Below are 15613 nucleotides of genomic sequence, written 5' to 3' on the forward strand. Positions count from 1 at the left end.
GGCAGCGCTCCGGTTCCTGGACCGGTCCGGACCGCTCCAGGAACCGCGTGTGTTTTAGAATGAAGGCGGGTTTTGGGGCCTTTCCCAGAGAGGCCCCCTGCGGCCCCGGGGCCCCTGGGCGGTAATTGCTGTGGTCTTGTTCTGTGGGATAAGAGACTTTAGAGTGGCCCCAGCGGGCGGCTCGCTCTCTCCCGACCCAAACTCCACAGATTCCCAGAAACTCCCGGCAGGATGTGAGGAAGAGACAGGATGAAGGTGACATCCTCATCCCAGGTTTGGGAATGTCGAACCCAAGGCCCCACTCCCTCCTCCTCCTCCTCCTCCTCTTCCTCGCTGACTGCTGGAACTCTTCATCGCCCACAAAAGCAAACGCACTAAAACTTTTCTTCTGATGCAAATGAAGCGGCGGCCATTCAGGACGAGGACGGACAAAAAGACGCGGAGAGGCGGAGAGGACAGGAAGCTCCGCTTCAGTTATCGATCAGATCTGAGGCCTTTTCTGCTGCTTTACTCCAAAATAACATCAAATATTCATATCTGGTTGTTTCAGCTGCTGCACAGCCACAGAATCAACATTTAGATAAAGGAGGAAGATTTAAAATGATTCCACTCAGCATAAAATCAGCTCAACTGTTCAAATGAAAAGAAACATTTATTTTTATGAAAATAAGATACAAAAATTTAAGATTTTCTGAATTTTGTGGATAAATTAAAATAGGCAGAATGAATATAACAAAAAGGAAAAAACAGTTTAAAAAGGCAGGATTTTAAATTTAATAAATGAAGTAAAAATAAAAGTGAATTCAGCTGAGCACATGGTCAGCGCACTCACCGCTCCGCTCCTCTTCCTCTTCCTCTTCTTCCCTCCAAAGCGCCTCAACTTTGTTTTCGGAGAGGAAAAGCGGCTCCAGACACGTGGATTCCCATCCGCTGCGGGACGCGCGGTGCGTGGCGCGGCGTGGCGCGGCGCGGGGCAAACTTTCACCTCCACGCAGCGCAGACTAACTCAGAGTGAGGAGAAGTTGAGGGAAGCGTCCAGCTTAGGGAGGAAGAGGAGGAGGAGGAGGAGGAGGAGGGAAAGTTTGAACCCGGAGGAGCGGAGAGGAGGAGAAGTTGAGCAGGAGGAGGAGGAGGAGGAGGAGGAGGAGGAGGAGGAGGAGGAGGAAGTTTTACCGGGATGCTGCGGAGCTTCCAGGATGCGCTCCTCCTCCGGATCCCGCTGATCTCTCACATTCAGGCGTCATTTTAAAACCGAACCGGGCGCTTCAGTTCCTGCAGTTCGGATCCATCTGCGGCTAAATGACATCATTCTGAGTGTTTATCCGCAGTTTAACTTGCGCAAAAAGTGGAGCAAATTCCAGAGCTTAAACTCGCATTTCCTGCAGTGCTTTAAAACCCGGAGAACTGGTCCTGGATCAGCAGCAGAACCGCAGAACTCCACTAAACTTCCTCCTGGTTCTGTCCAGCCCTGACCTCTAGCGGCGGCGGGCCGGTACTGCATGCGGCCCCGCTCGATCAGCGGACGAACCTGAAAAAATCTTCAGTTTTCAGCAACAAACACGTTTATTATCGATAATATTATTATTTTAGAATCATGTCAGAATGACGTTTCAACCTGCAGAATGTAAACAGATCCTTCAGCTCGTTTATTCACAGGTAAATTCAGAAATTGAAGATAAAATGTTTCAGACAAAGAATTACTTTGGAAATATGCTGCTCATAATATTGGAATAAATTACAGAAAAAGGCTTAAAATGTTTGGAAATTACTAATATAAATACATGTCAGCATCTCCACTAATAAACATTAAAACAATGAAATTGTTCTCAGACATTTCTGGAGTAAAACATGTCAATCTTAAAAATTATAACGACATCATTGTAAATGTTTTGCTGCAGAAATGTTTCATACCAATTTAGTTTGATTTGAAGAAAAAGACTAATTTGCTAAATTATCATTGTTTTAATATTTGTTAGTTGCTCGGGAACCTGTTGATGGAAGCAGTTTGTAAAGATTTTATTAAACTGGTTTTGTTTTTGTCCATTTACAGCGATGAATTATGGGTAATGCATTTACCGAACTTGGTATGAGAAAAATATTCAAAGTAAAAAACACTTTATTGATTCCAAACGGAAATTAAATCAAACATTTAAATTAAATAAACCGTATTTAATCCTGGTTTAAATAATTATTTGTTTAAAACATAAAACAGGAAAATATTAATTTTGTTTTCATGTTTTATTTTTCTGCCTCAACTGGAAAACAAATTACAGCTTGATATAAAAAACCTTTTAGCTCTGAATATTTCTCTTTTTATTATTTTAAAAAGACAAACTTAATGGAAATATTATGGTTGTGTTTTTATATATAAATTGTTTATAAATCTGTGTAATGTCTATCTGTGACCCCGATCCACACTCCATTCCAGTAGGTGGCGGTAATACATTAAAAAACCGTTTCTTTCAACAGCCACAAAGGAAACTCAAGAAGAAGAAGCTTCCGCTCACCTTGTGACGTCACCAGCTGCCGCTCCCGTCCTGGATCGTCTCTGTCGTCGTGTTTCATGTAAGTCCACAAATTAATTATTCTAGAAAATACCATAATTAATGTGGTTTTAGGGAGAATGAGGCAGTTTTCTGTGCCGGAAATGACGCCGTAGTTTCCCGTTGCGTTTCCGTGATGACGCTGTTCCGCCTTTTTGTTTGTGAAGGAAGAAGAACCAGGTTCCTTGAAAAACTTTCAATAACCTTCTGTTAGGTCCGGGAACCTCTCAAGGAAACAGGTGGAATAAACGAAATAAAGTATTTTTGAATTTAAACTGGTTCACTAAATGGACTAACTGGTTTTTCCCGCCGAAGCGCGCGCGGACGATGACGTAGAAAAAGGACAGAAATAAAAACGACAAAATAAAAAGGTAGAAAAAAGAGAAAATAATGTAAATTTATTTCTAAGTTTTTACTCAGAGATTATTAGACTGTACTGTCTGATACTGTACAGTATTACAGTCCAACACTGTTAGCCGTCTGTAGCTAACAGAAAACTCACCTGTTAGCTACAGGTGAGTGTTAGCCTTCATTATTGATTCAAGCTAATTAGCCTTCATTTCACCAGCATTTAGTCAGTGAAAGGAAAGATTTATAGAAATATTTTTAACTTGTTTCTGACATTTTACACCGTTTACCAACAGACGCAGCAGCCCTGACCTCTGACCCCCAGACCAGCCTGACTCCTCCCTGTGATGAAGGTGAGCAGCACTGTTCAGTTAGCATCACTGCAGGGGGTCTGAGTACATTTCTGTTTTTACCTTTGCACAGCAACATGTATGTGTTTCTTACAGGAACTCAAACAATCTTTATAAAATAATAATTCTATAAATAATAATTTATAAAATAATAAGAAAACAATAAACGGCCTGATATAACAGAAATTAAACAGTGAAATATCCATCATTTATTTATAACACCAGCATGATGCGTTTAATGAAAAAGAGCCAATCACAACCAATAGTCAAAAGACTGCAGGAAGTGACAGAAATAAAAAACCTCAATAGAAAATAATACATATGGATTTTGATTAATTATTGGAATAATCGATAGATTACTCTGTTACTAAAATAATTGTTTACAGCAGCTTCACTCTGCCTCCTAACTGTTGGGTTGTTATAATTTCTAAATGTATATTTCAGAGTCTGGTTTATCTTTCCAGAATGCTTAGACAGTTTTACATTTTTGCCATGAAAATAGAGAGAAATTTGGCTTTTAGCTTCTGATTTTCTGCTTCTGTTGGTCTGCTGCTGAGTTCAGGACAGATGGAGAAGCAGCGCCACCTGGTGGACAAACCTAAACGTTACTCCAATAATCTGGTGCTCTGAAAAATAAAGTGGTGGATGAATGAAGCAGAAACATTGATGAAGCTTTGAAACTAAAGCATGGCGTTGGGTTGGGAGCAGGAACTGAGTCTGCAGTGAGCATCAGGATGTAGAGTCTGAAGGAACAGCTGGCAGGAAAACAGGAACAGCTGGCAGGAAAACCAGAGAAGCTGCAGAGCTAAACTGGTTAGAGAAACATTTTGAACGTGAAGTAGAAGATTGTCTGGAAACGTCCCATTCCTCCCAGTGGGAACGCGTTAGCTGGAAATCTGTGATTATCTGACAGATTTTACGTCAGTGTCCAGTAATGTAACAGGACGGTTTTATTGGAGCAAACACATCTATCTACCGCCCCCTTCTGGAGAAACGTGAGCAGAGCAGCTTCAGCTGGTTTCTAGACCAGGCCTCTGATAAATGAGTGCGTTCCTGAGTGAGTTGAGCGTTTCAGGATGAGTTGTTGTTCTGCCATATGGATGTAATCTCAGCCGTCTGCTGGAGGAATATTCAGTTTTTAAAGGATTGCGTGAGAAATCTTCCCCCGGCCGATGCTGATGACTTCCACAGATCTGTGGCTGCTCATTAAACCGTTGGTTGAATTTCCGTCTGATTTCCGTCCTCTCCCCTCTGGAGGCCGAAGTTCGCAGCTTCAGAGGCGGCTGACGTTCCTAAGGAGAGTCTGTCCAAACCTGAAGGAGCGATTTCACTTCTCTCACCGTTTTCCTTCCCGTCTATTACAGACTCCACGTCTGCTGCCAGTTTTTACCATTTCATCGACCTTTGACCTGCTTGTGGCTTATGCAAGAGGATTGCTAGAATAATTTTTGAAGATATTTTATTTCTGGTTATCCCAACAACTAAACTAAAACCACATGGTTGGAATTGAGAATGTTTTTTTTTTTCAATAAATTAACGTTAAACATAAATAGAAATGATATAATACTCTGAATAATTCAGAATTTATGAGTTGCAACATTTATTTTCAAAGTGTTTTTGAATTTAAATGAGTTCATGACACCAATGAACTCGAACCAGTTCAGTTTTTAATAAATCTCCATTAAAGTAATGACCATAACAGTGTTGGTGCTGCTTTAACGTTCAACTGCTTTACCAGAAATGAACAAAGCTTGTTTCATTTTTCCTAAAGGAAACTGGATTTGGGAAGCTCCTTCTACTGATTTATTTTAGTTTATAAATCAGACTTGACTAGATGCAGCTAGCTATCTTATTCTCTGTGTTTCTGAATCGTCATATTTTTAAGTTTAAAGTCAACCATGTTCTGGCAAAACATAGAGAAAATATTTCTCCTGTTTCGTGAAACTCACTGGTCCTGAATTCATCATTAAGTTCTTTATTTTGGGGCGTTAAAGGTTCGGTATTTCAGAGTTTGTGTTGCCATGTCTGACCGGTTCGTTCTGTCTGTGGATAAAGATCCGATAAATGGCGGTAGGGGAGTTGCAGTGGCCAGTAGAATATAATCTACCTTCCCACTGACATCAGCTAATGAAATGTCACATTTCATTGTGAATTTCTGTTTGTTTGTTAAATTCTGTGTTTTCTGCACCTCTGGGTAATTTTGGGATGAGGTCGAGAAGTTTCCCGACTTCTTGGAGGGGAAACAGCTCGTTTCTGCTTTCAGCTGCTTTCGTCTGTCTGAGAAACACATGTTCCCTGACCTTTGACCTTTAATATCCGCTCGGTTTATTTGCGCCCCCCCTCGCTCTGATGTGTATTAAATCAGATATGCCGACCGTCGCAGCAGCGCCGCCCTGCTTAACCCCCGGTGACCTCAGGTTTTCCCAGTAAATGGATTTGGACCGGGTCTCCTCCGTGTTTGCCGAGGCAGGCCGAGAGGTTCTGTTGACCCTGATACAGGAGAGCAGATCATTATCCGACCCTCGCCTCAGAGCTTCGCTGTTGTTTTAAACAGAACGGGCGGAGAGCTGCATTCCTCCGGCCGGTTCAGAGGAAAACACGGATCCTTAAGATGAAAAATATCAGGAGGACGATTAGTTTCCATCACCAGAGAACCACGGCCAGCTGAAGTCACTCAGAGACAGTTTGAAGACAACAGCGGCCTAGTCAAAGCCCAGGCCTGTTCACAGCTGATCCCTGTCTGAATATCGACCCTTCCTCACGCATCGCGACAAAAGAATCCGACCAAGAAGACGTTGAGTTATCCTGAACCTCATGTTCTAGATTCTAATGTCAGTTTTTCTGTGAAGACGACTTCGATCATTTCTGGGCCGAGTTTGAGGATCTGGGCTTTGATATGTTTGAAGTTTGAACAGAAAATGAGGAAAGGGACTCTGACGTTTGGGGAAAACGCCCATCAAGCTTGGCTCCTTGGGTCATCGTGTCCTCCAGGGACCCTCTGTGGTCTTCAGTCCACAGAATCCTCCAACACAGGTCATGTCTTTATTAGCTGTTTTTATTACTTAGTGGGCTTCAGGCTTGTCGCTCGCCGACCTCCAGGCTTCAGAAACTTTAGATGCCGACCTCCAGGAGCTTTGCTTCTTCATTGATTAATTATTTAATTAATCTGTAAATGGATTGAGAAAGTTAATCTTATTTATTCAATTGCATTAACACACTTTTGTCTTTTTTTTCCACACTGTATTAAAATGTGATGCAAATATTTTGCGTTGTCATGTAGATTTTGTCACAGAAAAATCTATTTGATTTGAAATGTATTATATAGACCTTATTTTGATATTTTTGTGCCTTTCTGTCCCGTACTACCTTATAACTGTACAGTCCACACCGTTATCTAAGCAAGCGCCTCCAATTAAATTCAGAAAATGGGCGGAGCTTCAACAGGCCACTGCGTCTGACCAGTCAAACTGAACCGGCCTTTTCAGGAGTTGTACAGGGAAGCTTTGCCATGGAGATAAAGACACTGAGAAATAAAAACCTTAGTTTTTATTCATATTTCTGTGCATTCTTCTACAGTAGGTTAATGAGAACTGCTGGGAACTTGTGTGTTTTTGTTGATCCCCGGATGATCAACTGTGGAACGGCTGAACTTGCTGCATTCAGGGATAATCCTGCAGACGCTTCAGCTTCCAGTATTTTTCTTGCTCAAGTGTCCTTGAGCAGAACCGGCTCTGTGTGAGAGCATGCAGCACTCAGCGCAGGAAAAATGTTAATTCCTCTGAGAACACCAAGACGTCACTCTGTGCACAAAGCCTCCGTCGGCCTCTAATCTGACTCTCAGATGAGTCTCTTTGTACCGTCGGTGGCTGCAGACGGAGCGCCTCTTTCTCATCGTGGATGGGAGCGCTTGTTTCGGGCGACTGGACGCACGTGGCCCTCTCCAGAACCCGGTGACATGCCAACAATGGCTGTCAGTGCGGTGGGAAGGAAACCCGGTCTCCACGCTGGGCCGAGGCGAGGGAAAGTCACACTCAAGTGATCTGAGAGGAGATGAATGTCAAGAGCCTGGTGGGATTCACCGGTGGAGGTCCGGTCATAGCGAGCGACCCTGTGGGCCGGTTCTAGCAGCGACTTGGAAGGAGGACGGGTTTAATTGCTGCTTTGTGTTTTAATTAGATCTGTGGTTCAGTCAGGAGTTGTTGCGTCCTCGTAGTCTGATGTGAGGAGTGAGGGGGCTGATGCGTTGTGGGATGCCGCCGTGTCATCGGCCGCCGCCGTGTCATCGGCCGCCGCCGTGTCATCGGCCGCCGCCATGCGACCTGAGAAGGGAGGGATTAAAACCCAGGGATGAATTTCAGGGGTTATTCAGGATCTTCAGTGGGTTTGTTACTTCTCTTCTGGTGCTGGATGCAGTGGCATGGTTGTTTACATCTTTTACTTCTGTGGGGTCAAAGGTCAGGCTTAGCCCTACAACTCCAGTTTTACAATTTATGAAAACTTGAGGAATGAAACCAGTCAAATAAAACTACATTTAATGGGCCTTTAGGTAAAGATGCACCAATCAGTTGATCAGAATCTCATTTTTTTCTGTTTTCCTTATGAAGTTTTTTTTTTTTTTTGCTTTTTGATGCATCTTCTGATGAAGGTTCAGGAAAAAGGTTTAGTTTTCCAACTGCTGCAGATGCATGCCCATTTGAATTCATTGTCGTAATAAAAAGGGTGAAGAAGTTTCCAGTGCCCAGCGTTCGGTTCAGTCCCAGCTCCTGCTGCTCTGTGTAGTACCCGAATCATTAAAGTAAATCCTGACGTTGTTTTCGAACCCAAAGCCCTCCACCGAGGCCGGGTGCCTTCAGGCCTTCGTGGAGCATAAATAATCCTCATCCTGGAACCGCTGAGCAGCGCTGCTGCTCTAAATCACCTCCTGAAGTGAGCCCATGAACTCCCTTCAGGCATCTTTGGCATGAGAAGCTTGTCAGCAGAGCTGCTGATTGGAGCCCATGTTGACAGCGGCTGATGAAGGTCGGTGAATCCCCGCATACCGGGATCTCTTCCAGCGCGGTTATCAGAGAAAAACAAGCATCGCTGCTCTTCTTCTGCTGCTGCTTCACGTCTCTGGAGGCCAAGTCCCGCTTCACCTGCAGCCAGACTGGAGATAAACTACTGACAGTGCCGGTTCTCCGCCACTAGAGGGCAGTGAGGAGCTGTCGACTCTAGTCGGTGAACTTGAGTCTGACTACACACAGGAAGCTCCTCTATCTTCTCTCACAGAGGAAAGTATAATCTGAGTGAGATAATAGAAACATACCTGTTAGCTGTGATGTTGTGACAGCCTGAGATCTGCTCCTGCTTTCTGAAACTCAGACTCAGTGTCCTGCACATCCTCTGGTGCTCAGGAGTCTGGAAACTCCCAGACTTTTTACACCCACTCACTACTCCACCCAGTCGGATCGCAGGTGAGGCTGGTGACCTTTAGGGGCTGTTGAGACTCATGTGACCAAAACAACCTGGATACCAAGACTTGGACAGAGTTAAAGGTCCAGGATTCCTCTGGAGGAAAAAGCCCCAACCAATGAAAACCATTCTTCACCTTCTCCATAAACCTCCCTGATGCTCTAATCCAAGAGTCGTTCTTTTAGATATTTGGCAGAAAATCGGGACATTAAATGTAAGTGGACTCTCCACCGCAGGACCATGTCTTGTGTACACAGATGCATATTTGAGCCTTTTCATGCTGCTTTTTATACACATGGGAACGGGAATTTGGAGCATGAAGAATGTGAAGAGAGACCAGAGTGTCTCATAGTTGTAAAGCAAACATGAGTGATGGAGCGAGGCCTTTTAGAGCTTTATATACAGTCACCAGGAGGAATGTGCATGAAGGCTTCCCACAGACCTCTGAGGACGGCTTTTACACAACTATGTGCTAAACAACAGGTCGCATCTTATAAGCAAGGCCTCACGTCGCCACACAGCTTGTTGGGAACTTTATGCAGCAAAATGCCAAAACACTCGATAGTTGGATAGAAAGTTCAGGGAAAAATGACCAAATTTCCCCTGATTCATTTTTTTAGTTGTTATTGAATGTGTGTTAGAATAAAGTTGGAATAAACAGTTTTTAGACTGTCTGCTATAGAGATGGGACGATCCTGAGGTCTTACACCGATCAACCCTTCCTTCAAGACGCTTGGTGACCCAACAATCTGACTAGTAGAAAGATTGGAAGGGATCTGATGATTCCTCCTTCAACAGAGGAAATAAAACACCTGGAACCTTCGACGCTTCGAAGAGCCTGGCATCATCACCATGTTTTTAGACGTTGGAAGAAAGAAAATGAACATTTCTGGAGGAAATGTCCAGGACAGCTTTCACTTCTGGGCTGGTAATCCGTCTCCTTCATCTGCCAACAGACGGTGAGGATGGAGGAGTGTAAAAAGACTAAACCGTCTTTTAATTCCAGTCAGTCTGATCTTTGGTTTATTTCCATTCCACAGTTACAAGCGACTAACAGTCCAGAGGTCAGAAGATGTAACTAAATATCTCTGCGACCCTCCACTGGTCAGTTATGATGCATGAGCGTGAGGAAAGAAGAGCAGAAGAAGAAATTGGTGTTTTCTACCAGAGGGATGATTAATCAGCTCCATGATGCACGTTTAAAGAGTTTACTGTCAGGCTTTTAGATGTTTCTCTTTCTAAGCAGCCAGAGCTTATCTGAACTTTGGTTCTCCAGGCTTTCTGGAGACCTTTGACCTCAGATTTCTAGTAGTTAGTCTGTGGACAGCTGACTGACGTACTGCCAATCCATCAGACCTGAGAGAGGATCAGAGATGCTTTCTGGTCTCCAGAAGCTTAGTTCTGACACTGAGTAGAGTTTTAATAACTCCACCCATCACTACAGATACAATCCTGAACTTGCTTTCACCCAGAAACTTCACACAACGTCAAGTTTTCAACCAAACTTTGCTGTTTTGGACTTTCAAACAGGCATCAGGACAAAACGTTCTCATTTCAAGGGGGTAACATCTGGTCCAAGCCTCTGAGGTAGGGACAAGTTGTTCTGCTCTGGGACCTGAGAAGAAGCGGCAGCAGAGCAACCGGTAAATGATTCAAACATGTTTATCTGGAATGCCAAGAGATCCTTTATTTACCCATTTTTATTTGATACGCATTGAAAAGTTGCTTTCACTGAGGAAACAACAGAAAGGTCAGTTTACATCTCCAAGACTAACATGGACGGACAGATGGAGAAGCCTGAATGTCGTGGAGAAGGTTAAAGGTTGAAGGTCGCGCTTTTCAGCAGCAGAACTGGACCGCCAGCGCTCGTCAATGAACCGAGGAACGTGATTGGCCGAGGAGCCAATGGCTCAGACCTGAGGACCAATGGGAACGGTTCGTCCTACAGGTTTTCCTCTGGACCAGAATCATCTCAGCATCTCGTCTCATAAATCCTGATCTCTTTCTCGCTGACAGAACTTGTAGCTTCTCCTGAAATTCATCACCTCTTCCTCCAAGTGCTTCCAGCCAAGCGTCTTGGGCGCTGAATCATGTGCGCTCCTGTCCAAATAAAGACGTTTTCTGTATACAGGACTCCGTCTCTGCCTGGACGCTCATAAAAGTCTCCTGGGTTTTATTTGCCTCGGCGTGGATCATTTTATCTGGAGACACTTGACCCTGCAGCTGTCCTGTTAGCAGCTCTCTGTCTGGCTGGAGACCAGCTTCCTCTGCATTCCAGACGCCGGAGCAGAGAGGAATCCGTCTCAGAAAAGTCCTCCAATAAAGCCCAGTGCACATGTTTGTGTAAGGAGAGAGGAGACCGCACCACCCACCCACCCATCCTTCCATCCAGTCCTCCCAGCGTCCAGATGTGTCCAAACTGTCCCATAATTCAGCACAGGCCTGGAAGATCAAGGCATTTCCTCTGAACCCCCCTCCTTCGACAACCGTCCCGACTTTCATTAAAGCCCGTAAAGCTAGTCGGACGTTAGCGCCGCCGGCTGATCTCCATGACGTTTGACGTCTTTCCCATCTGGGATTCCAGAGGAGTTTATTCGGATCAATGCAGCCCACATTCCTGCGTTACGGACAGAGACGATGAAATCACCTGGATTTAGCTTCAAACTTCAGGACAAAGGTGCAACACAAGACGCAGCGTCTAAGATAAACCCTGTTGGTTCAGATAAAATCTGCAGACCCAATGTTTTGGTTCTGAACAGTCGGGTGGCAGACGCCCAGAAACGACCATGAAGACTGCAGTAGCGGCTGCCTGATGAGAGAGAAAAAGTTTTGGTTTTTATGTGTATAAGGAGAAACCTGCAATATTAGCATAAGAATAATAATTCAAATAAGTTTGATTATCACCTAAATTAGAGGATATTAAGTTTCTACTCACTAAAAACTTTTCTTTTGTTGAATGGATTCAGATTAGTCACAAAAGGCTGATGATCAATCAGAAAGCTGATTGATCGTCTGTAGTTAGTCACTGAGTTGAATCGACGCCCATTTCCACCCTGAACATCGTTTTCCTCCTGAACCAGAAGGTTAAAGGTCTTACCTGCTGAAACATGGGATCGATAGTCATTTATTCATGAAAACATTTTGAAGTGAATAACTTCTTCTGAAACAGACTGGAGTCATTTTTAAATGTCAGGATCAAAAGTGAGACGGCTGCAGCTGAAATTCATTCATGTTTCTCACATTTACTGTGAAAAGTAAATGTCCTGAATTTCATGAAATACTCAGTGATGTTGTAAAAGGTCCACAAGAAGATGTTTGTTCCTGCATCTCACGTCTCTACGTGCCACTATATTCTTCTAAACAGATCCTTAAACAAAAACTCCTGCTAGCAATTAAAACCAAGAATGTTGGTTTTGTGTAGAGGTTTGACTGAAAGCTGCAATAAAAAAAAGAGGAAAAAAGGTTGTATAATATTTACCTAATTCCATTTTTGTAGATTCATTTTTCAGAACGTGAGATTTTCCAGCTTTCAGTTAAAACATCTGACCCGTCTACCGTTCCAAATATGACCCTCTAAATGAGGAAATGCCCTGGTTTCCAGGAGAGTCTGGATGATCCTATGGATGCTCATTAAGCTCTAACCAGCTGATTTTAGCTGCAATGTGCTCAGATAAAAGTGCAGCCAGCAGAAACTTGTTCTGTCATTTCTGTGATGATTTATTCTAGTTTCTGGAGTTTTTGTGGTCGGCAGCAGAGAGTTCATCATCAGCCACATTTCTGGACGCTGGATGTCTCCTGTTGTGTTTGCCAGTGGGGTGTACTTTCTTCTGCAAACTGGTGGTTCCCATACTTTCAGGGAGCAAATTGGGTTCGCATGAGGCATTGCTGCTATCAAAGAGAGGATATAAAGTGGTTCTTTGCCAAGTTTCCAGTTATTGGTAGATTGAACCCAGGTTGAGTCCTGGAGGCGTTTTCATCCTGAATGATTCATAGGTCAGAGTTAAGAGTCAGCCCAAACAGACGACTTGTCCAGGTTGTGGACTGAGACAGTGGAAAACGACTCATAAGTTTCCAGAAACTTCAGATGTTTGTGGACGGAAGCTGGATGTGTTGGGAGGGAGTCGGGAAATGTCAGCAGGTCTCCTTTGTTTCTCCTCTCCCCTCGTGTTCGGCTGCTCTTCCCACGCCGCCGGCGTGATGAATCACATACAACGCTTTGAAGCTGAGCGCCGTGCGGACGGCCCGGCCCGCTCTCTGATCGATGTCTCTGATGACAGCCGGCGCTTCGCCACTCGGACACGTCAACGTCGTCTGGCCGCTCGCTCTGTCATCTAACCTGAGGCAGCAGCTTCCTGATCGGAGGCTTTGTGCCGGGGTGGAAAGGTCAGCGGTAAGCTGCCGTTTGACCTTATCGCTGCTGCGGCTTAGACCCAGCTCTGGGACGTTCAGGGATGAATCCGGGCCTCTGGACGACTCGGTCAGCTTAGCTGGGTCTGAACGGTGACCAAACCAGCCGTCTCTGAAAGGTTTCACCTGAACCTGTCCACGTGAAAGAGGAAGGACATCGAGCTTCACAGGGAATCATAACTTACAATCCTTTAAGGAGGGACGCAGAAACGTTTGGGTCCAGATGGGTCTGGGAACTGCTCGAGTCATCTGGAGGTTTCCAGCTCATTTTATTTTAACAAACACTTCAACTCGTTCACCGCTTCAAAACACAAACACTCCCTGAAGTTACCAATCAAAACACACAAGTTTGGTTTGGAAACATTTTGTGTTTCTCACACAAAACAAGAGAAAACCAGAGTCTGTTTGTCCAGAAGAAATTCAGCTTTATCTCTGATAAAGTAGATTTGATAAACCAGAAACCAGCAGCTTGTTTCCTCCTGACTCAAGTCCACGTCCAAGTGTGTCTGTATTTATGTTTGGGTAGGGGTGTCGGTGTTCAAACAAGCCGAGTAACCCGAGCGCGCTGACCTGGGCGACGCACCGTATCGTAGGATAGATCAGGGCCGTTATCTCTGCTGATCTCTGGACCTTTTACCTGCCCAATCCACCTCTGCTTGACCCCCGACCTCCCAGCAGCCTTCAGGCTCTGTGAGCGTCAGATCAGTGCTGCCGTGTTTCAGGTGGGAATCTGATGTGCTCCGGTTAATCAAAGTATAGCTGCATCCATGGAGATCTGTCGGGCATTTTTATTCTATTTTTCAATAATTTCCCCTTGCTGATGATTTTTGTAATGTAAACCTGATATATGAGGGGATTTTTGCTCAAAAATCCTAATTTTGTCTGTAAAAGACTCAGATGAACCTGCAGTGTGTGAGATAAAGCGTGTTTTATAGGATCGTCTTCCTCTGGCGTCCAGCCGCTCGGCGCAGATTCCCGGAGTGGCCTGTCAGGATGTTGATGCTAAAGGCAGAAGTGTTGCTCCGCCGAGTGGATCTGAAAGGGAAACATGTTCAGGAGAATGAGTTGGTGCCGACAGGAGGCCCTAGATGTAAACAGGGTCGGTGGGGTTAAAAGCGTCCAGCTGTCCAAGCGAACAGTGATTGACCGTTTAACGTTACAGGAGCTTCTTGTGGTTTTCAAGTTTTCAGATTTTGTGGTTTAAAAGCCTTTTTCTGCTGGAAACACAAATTCAAGGAATTCATAGCTGCTGAGTAATGAGAACAGGACGTTTACTGCCTCAGAGACAGATCTGACTTATTGGAGATGAGGAGCAATCCAGAACCACAATGTGGGAAAATGTTCTTAGCTTTTATGGAGCTGCAATAATGGGCATAGCTGTAGACGGTGCACCGCCTTCACCCAAAATGAGCCGTTTTGGGTCTAATTCGAAACCTCTGCTGTAGTGACTGCTGCCAAGAGGCAGCTTGATTTAAAGCTGAACATGAAACAGGAGAATGGTTTGTGATATTCAATATGTACAGAGGAAACTGTCATCAGCATAAGTCAATAGCTGTTGGTGTTTTGCATGTTTGAACGCTGCAGGAATGATTGGCGGAGGATGTTTGCTGTTCTCGCTGTAACGCCGTGTAGAATCCAGTTGGATCTGCATTATAGACTGACCATGGAGAACCTGCGCTAATCCCAACCTGGTTCACAACCCGGCACGGTCCAATCAGCCCCTAAACCTCCAGCCTGTTTCCCAAAAACACAGTTTGAGTCCAACAATATGTCAGACTTTAGTCTTCAAAGTTCTCCGATGTCAGGAAAGCCAACAGCAGAGAGCAGAAGCAGAAACATCAGACCGAAAGCTTGGAAACAAAGTCCAGGTTTTATTCCAACAACAGAGGAATTTCCAGGAGAACGGCGGATCCCCGATCAGGGCTGCATGTTGTTAGTTTGGACTCAGGATCCTCCGCCCTGCTGCAGTAGGCCGGATTTAATCTGGTAAAACAACGACGGATGGATGGAAGTGCATTCCAGAGAATAAATCTACCTGGATCAAATTCTTGTTGGGAAACAGGAGATCAGGTTTGTTTAAAATATTCAGGTTGTATATTGTTCTTCTAATCCTCCAGTTACTGCTCTGATTATTCATTCACACTGCAAAAACAAAATCCTACCAAGTCTTTTTGCATAGTTTCTAGTGCAAGTGCACTTTATATAAGACAAAGGTAGATAATAAGTAGCTTTCCAGCAACTTTCCACTTGTTTTAAGTTAATAATCATTTAATGTTGATGAAAAAGTTCCAGTTTCTCAAGCAGATTGTTTTACTTCTGAAACTTTCCACCAGTTTCTTCGTCAGTGTCTGACCCTACTGGATGGAAAAGGGAATCCAGCCCTCATCCTGCCATCTTCCATGAAGCTCGTTAAATTAATAAATCTGACCGCTGCAGGTCAGGTTTGCTTGATGCACAGAATGTTTCTCGCAGCGCGTTGGGAGGATTGTGCTGCAGAGGCTTTTAAAGCTCAAA

The 15613-nt window shown here is 44.3% G+C and overlaps 1 protein-coding gene across 1 annotated transcript in view; it reads right to left on the reverse strand.

The window, feature by feature from the left end:
* LOC116715627 (zinc finger protein GLI2-like) overlaps positions 1-1082 on the reverse strand; it is a 52574-nt gene extending 51492 nt beyond the window's left edge. The window contains exon 1 of the mRNA XM_032556158.1: positions 833-1082. The gene's annotated coding sequence lies outside the window, so the exon portion shown is untranslated. The remainder of the gene's footprint in view (positions 1-832) is intronic.
* Between the last annotated feature and the right edge of the window lie 14531 nt (positions 1083-15613).

This window comes from Xiphophorus hellerii, chromosome 24, assembly GCF_003331165.1.
Source record: "Xiphophorus hellerii strain 12219 chromosome 24, Xiphophorus_hellerii-4.1, whole genome shotgun sequence".
NCBI classification, from domain to species: Eukaryota; Metazoa; Chordata; class Actinopteri; order Cyprinodontiformes; family Poeciliidae; genus Xiphophorus; species Xiphophorus hellerii.